The sequence below is a fragment of the Lynx rufus genome, unplaced genomic scaffold (assembly GCF_022079265.1).
Source record: "Lynx rufus isolate CCGP_SWC_20201006 ecotype Redwood Valley unplaced genomic scaffold, mLynRuf1.p SCAF_18, whole genome shotgun sequence".
Lineage (NCBI taxonomy): Eukaryota > Metazoa > Chordata > Mammalia > Carnivora > Felidae > Lynx > Lynx rufus.
In genome coordinates this window covers 11,687,220-11,693,242 of record NW_025814832.1, presented here as the reverse complement: position 1 = coordinate 11,693,242, position 6,023 = coordinate 11,687,220, and the positions used below count along the sequence as shown (strand labels likewise).

Here is a 6,023-nt window from a genome sequence, read left to right as displayed (position 1 = left end):
AAGGACATTTAGTCCCACGTATTCTTTTTACATGTGGGGCAACAGAGCTGGAGAGTGACAGTGACTTGCTCCAAGCCACAGAGTACCTTAGAGACAGGGACAAGGCTACATAACAAGTTCTCCGACGACAACTGTGACCTAATCCTGGAAGCCAAAGCAGCTATTGGATGCACATCGAGTGTATCGACTGTCTACTTATCAGGACTGGAGGAATGAGCAGGATCGATCCATTGCTTTTGACTGCCAGTAAGTGCTGCTCGCCGATTGGTCCGGTTTAAGGAAACGGGGGGGGGGGCGTGCACGTGGTACCCTCGGTCAGAGACTGGCGCTTTCGGGTGAGAGTGAGGCCGGGGAGCGACCATGGCGTTGCTGAATAGTAGCGCTGTCGTCTGCGTGATTTGCTTGGAGAAACCCAAATACCGCTGCCCCGCCTGCCGTGTGCCCTAGTAAGAGTGGGGGTCGTGGGGGAGGAGGCCGGGTGGGGCCTGCGGGGCGGCTCGGGGACCCGGCGGGGGCTGCGGGAGGGTCCGCGCGGCTTTCCGGGCCGACGAGGTCGTGGCCTCTGTTGTTGCAGCTGCTCCGTGGGATGCTTCCGGAAGCACAAGGTCAGGCCCTGCCCCCCCCCCCCGAACTCCCGAGTGCTGGCAACCCCAGTCAAGCCCTGCCTCGCCCCAGGGGGAACCTCTACCTGTGAATGCTTCCTCGGGTTTCGAACAGTGAAAACTTTTGCTCTGCCTTTTCTTTTATAGACTTTTTTTTTTTTTTTTTTTTTAAACAGTGAGTGGACTGCTTTGGCTGTCAGAGTCGACCCTGGTAGTTTCTTCATCTTAGTATTTTGACGCAGAAGCTGCTCTTGCTGAGGTTAACAAGAACGTTTTCTTTCCTTTAAAATGTTTTGTTAGTGGGATGCCTGGGTGGCTCGGTCGGTTAAGCGTCCGACTTCGGCTCAGGTCATCATCTCACGGTCCGTGAATTCGAGCCCCGCGTCGGGCTCTGTGCTGACGGCTCAGAGCCTGGAGCCTGTTTCAGATTCTGTGTCTCCCTCTCTCTCTCTGCCCCTCCCCTGTTCATGCTCTGTCTCTCTCTGTCTCAAAAGTAAAAATAAAACGTTAAAAAAATTTTTTTTTAAATAAAATCTCCTTTAAAAAAAAAAATGTCTTGTTAGAAACGAGGTAGATCTGTTCACCGTAAAGAGTGATTAGTCTACATTTTAACTCCAATTCGGGGTCTCTTAGCCCTCAGGGACCCTTTCCAACGACCTTATGCTGGGTTGACTCTTTTGTTAAAGTTCCTCATTGGTTTCTTGCCTCTAGTGTCCTCCCTTCCAGACTCGGACTCAGTGGTCTTTTTCAAGCTGCTTCCCTCCCCGTTTTTGTTTTTTACCCCTAATGTCCCTGGAGCATTTTCAAAGGAAACTTTTTGGTTCAAGATAGACAGGAAAGAAGTAGAACTGCTTTGCTGGAAATACGGTTGTGGAGCCGGGATGGGTAGGCTTTGCTCTGGCTGTGCAGCCCAGGGTGGCCCAAGAACCCCTAAGGCAATCTGAGGTAATCTGGAGCTTTTAACTGTGTGGCCCTGCTGCTGCCAAGGTTTTTCCTGAAGTGCACATTTGAGTAATTCATTCCCTTGAAAACTCCAGCCACTCTAGCAAAGGAAATTAGTTGGTGGTTCTTAACTTGGGTATTGCTCTCCCTAGGGAGATGCACTGTTACAATGTTTCTGTTTCACAGTAGCTGATGAGGGTTGGGGGCACTTCTGGCAATTGGTATTGACTCAGATAAACACCCTGTGGTGTGTGAGACTCACACCATTTCGGCCCTGAATACCACAGTGCCCTTGATGAGGGAGAGACACTGGTCTTGGGAAGAAAGGCCAATCTTCTGTGTGGCATTCTTTTGTTCTTCCTCCACTTGTGTGGGCCCCAGCCTCCTGCCAGGCCTGCCCTCTCAATCAGCTGGTAGTTGCTTATCACCATGTCCTTGCACCTGACCCTATTCTTTCAGGGGTCTGGTCCAGCCATAGACCTTTCCCTCTGCCAGGAATGCTCTTTCCACCTGGCAGTGCCTCCTCTTTGTCTCCCAGCCCTCTCAGGTGACGTAGATCAGACTCTTCTCCATCTCTCTAGCCACCATCCCTAAGACTCAGCCCATTGAGGTGGGCCTGATGACTTCCATCTGTGTAATCCCAGTGGCACGTGGCACATGCAAATTTGGTATCTGAAACTGCTGAGAAAATAGTTTGGTAATTGAAGTCAGTGTGCCACTTGATCTTGGTGAAAGCCCTGTTAAGTTCAGCAGGGTAAGGAGAATGGGGATGGACCCTCGGGTGCATGAGGCCTATTTCCTCCACCCTCTGCCAAGCTCAGGGTTGCTTGTTTTCTGGATACTGCCCTTTGATTTGAACCCTCACTTCCTTTGCATCCATCCGTCTTCATCCCCACCCAAATCCCTTACCTGGAACATACCTAGGTGCTGCTGGCTTGGTGGAGAGATGTGGCCTTGTCGTTAAAGTACAAGTGAGGTGCATCTGATTTGTGTCTCTTTCAGAGCAGTACAACTCTAAAACTCTTATTGAGAAAAAAAGATCAGCTGTTACTGCAAAAACTATAAAGCCTGCAGAAGACAAAGGTGGATTGGTTGATTTCAAACCAGCCAACCTAGGAAAAGGTTTCAGGTAAAAGAAGCCGAAAGGAAAGAGATGTGGGTTAGGGCAGGGAGTCAGGAATGATGGCACCTTCCTTAGCCTGGAGCACCAGGAGTGGGGCACCTGTTATGTATTATAGAGCAGCCTGAAGGTATTGTTAAGGACAAGAAACAAGGGGGGCAGAGGGGATAGATGCTGTAGCTGTAGTTTGGGAATGAGGGGTGGACCCTGCTGGCAGGATCCTTCTCCAGTCATGGCTTCAGTTCTCCCTCCACAGTCCTGGCTGGAGCTGTCAGTTCACCTGAGCTAGGCTCAGATGGGCGGCTGCCTTTGGCATAGGTCACCTTCCTGCTGCTGGGGGCTCCTTGGGATTTATTGGGAGAGTGGGCTGTCATCTCATCCATCTATCCAGACTTCAGTATCTCCTGGGTGTCATGCCAGTCTTTGAAAGCAGTCCCTCCTGGTGCCTGAATATTCACAGCATGGGGATAGCCTGTTTCTGCCCTTTGAGAAACTTCTTTGTTGGGTTCAGGCAGTGCCAGAAATTTCTGGCCATGCTGAAAGCACAGGGCATTCATGTTAGCAGGTTTTTATAGAACACCTAGTTTTTTGGCCCCTGACAAGGCAGGAGCCATAGTGAGGGGAACTGGGTGATAGGAATTAGAAAATCAGGCTCCTGGCCTAAAGAACACAGAAACATGTAGAACAATATGTGAATACTAGGATGTATTTATTAAAGTCACTAATTCTTTGCTTTCACTTTCATTCCCTTTCTAAAAAGAGAAATGTTGGTACAGTTATAAATTCCAGAAAATATTACTTTTGTCTACACCTACTTACTCCTGTCACTTGTGTGCACATTTTTAATCTACTGCAGTAGTTGTTAAAATCTGGCATCTAGGTTTTGTTTCTAGTCCTAATTAGTTGGGTTCTGTATTCCTTAGATGATGATGACTCTGTAGATGATTTTCTCAATAGTGATGAGGAAAAGGACAGTTTCTTTGCAGAATTTCAAGAATTTAGGTAAGTCTGTGCTGTGTTTACTTCTTTGTCAACCACTGATATATTTAATCCAATGTGTAGAATGTGATTTTGTTATTAATAAGTAGTTGATCCTTGAACTGTGCAGGGGTTGCATGCCCCCCTCCCCCCCAACTATCATGCAGTTGAAAATCTATATAACTTTTGACTCTCCTAGAATTTAACTACTAATAGCCTAGTGTTGACTGGAAGCCTTACCAATAACATAGTTGATTAACACATTTTGTATATGTATTATATGCTGTCTTCTTACAATAAATAGGAAAAGGAAATGTTAAGAAAATCATAAGGAAGAGAATACACTTACAGCACTGTATTTATGGGAAAAAAATCTGTATAAGTGGGCCTGTGCAGTTCAAGCCTGTTGTTCAGGGTCAGCTGCACTTGAGTATGGCATGCAGAGCCCTTCAGTTGCATGATTCTGTGAATATTTACTCAGGGCTTCAACACCTCCCAGCCTGCCTACAACTCTCTTGCCCTGGAATCCTACTGGGTTTGTGGGTTAGCAAAATTCTCTTCCTTCAAGCCTTGGTTCAGGTTACCCTTCCTTATCTAAACTTCACTTTTTGTCTTTCTCAGAAGTAAGCATTTTTTCACCTTTCCATGGGGCCTTGTAATGTACCACTTATTTTATAGTAATTTCTCTCTCCCACACTAATTTGTAGGGCAAGGGCCTGCATTTATTCCCATGTCCCCAGTGCTCCGTATATAGTCTAGCCATTAATGTGGACAGGGCAATCCCAGGATCTGGTTTTTCAGAGGGATGTGGGTGTTAACAGTGCCCAGCATTTGTGTAGGACTGTGCGGTCAGCCCTTATAGCAGTTCTGTGTGTGATTAGTGGACCAGTGTAATTCCTAAAGATAGATGGGAGTTTCATTGTTCTCATCGTAGGCTGACTCTGCTTGGCACCCACTCCCATGGTAGTGATTAGTTATACTGAGGGTGAAGCGGAGATATGAGGGTAGATATGAAAAGTTGTGTAAACTGCAAAAACACGCAGATATGAGTGTCCGTTCATTGCTACTGATCCTGCTTTGTGAGGATCAAGCACTTGCTTAAACAACATTCAGGGTATGTAGTGTAACTGTCCTTACCCAGTGAGAACCTTCAGGCCTATGAAGAACAAAAACATGCCAACAGCTTAATGCTATTGTTTTCTGTATTTATCCCAGTAAGCTATTTTTTCCTAGTTGAAATGGCCTAAAGTTAAACTATTTACAGAGATGTCATGAACAAGAATCTGTGATGGCGTTTAACTTGGAAATCGTCTGATAGGCTGATCTCACCTTATTTATGTGAAGCATTGGTTCAGTTCTTGGTTTTAAAGGTTAAAGGGATACAGTTCTTGATATTTATTACATTAGATACATTTAGCTTTTAACTATCTCCATCTGTTCCACTGAACTCACATTGGCTTTCTTGTTCATTTTTAAGGGGAGTCTGCAGCATTAAGAAGCCTACTGTTCAGGGGCGCCTGGGTGGTTCAGTCGGTTAAGTGTAAGTGTCCAACTTCGACTCAGGTCATGATCTCGCAGTTTGTGAGTTCAAGCCCCACATCGGGCTCTGTGCTGACACCTCAGAGCCTGGAGCCTGCGCCTGCTTCAGATTCTGTGTCTCCTTCTCTCTCTGCCCCTCCCCCACTTGTGCTCTGTCTCTATCAAAAATAAATGTAAAAAAGAAGCCTGTTCAGTCCACACCTTAGACAGTTGATGGTCAGCCTCAATCAGGGGGACAAGGCAAAGCTCATGAGGGTCTACATGCAGGAGCCCTTGTTTGTGGAGTTTGCTGACTGCTGTTTATGGATTGTGGAACCATCCCAAGATAAGGATTCTTAAGATAGATTATTGTGTTGCTTGCTCAATCATGTGCATAGCACTCAGAACCTGCCCACTCCTCCTCCCAGGAGAACAGCTAGTGTGGGGCCCTGAGCAGGAGTGTGACTTCCAGGGTATAGGCCAACTGACCTAGGGTAGGCTGCACAAGTCTTTATCTCAAGTCCCATGGGCGTGGATTTCAGATAAGATGTGGATACTCAACATGGCAAACCCTTTATGGAGAGAGAACTTGACATTTGGGTGGTTGTCTTTAAATGTTTTAATTTGGGTACAGGTTAGACATCACATACGATACTGTTTGCAAGTTTTATACCCATTTGAGTTAAAACTTGCTCACTGTTGCTAAATAAAATCAAGATATGGTTATTCTCTGGTAAATTGCATTGTTCATCCTTAGGTTATAAATGCTTGAAATTACATTAAATAAACCAACGTACTAAATAAGGTTTTGTTCTTTTTAAAGGAACTAAATGCAAATAACCCAGTCGAAATTTTGGGGTTAA

The 6,023-nt window shown here is 46.1% G+C and overlaps 1 protein-coding gene across 5 annotated transcripts in view; it reads left to right on the top strand.

Annotated features, from left to right (window-relative positions):
• The first annotated feature begins 347 nt into the window (after positions 1-347).
• PIGW (phosphatidylinositol glycan anchor biosynthesis class W) overlaps positions 348-6,023 on the top strand; it is a 40,898-nt gene continuing 35,222 nt past the window's right edge. For all 5 annotated transcript variants that reach the window (XR_006962305.1, XR_006962306.1, XR_006962304.1 and 2 more), the window contains exons 1-4: positions 348-446; positions 2,547-2,673; positions 3,588-3,666; positions 5,120-5,182. The gene's annotated coding sequence lies outside the window, so the exon portion shown is untranslated. The remainder of the gene's footprint in view (positions 447-2,546; positions 2,674-3,587; positions 3,667-5,119; positions 5,183-6,023) is intronic.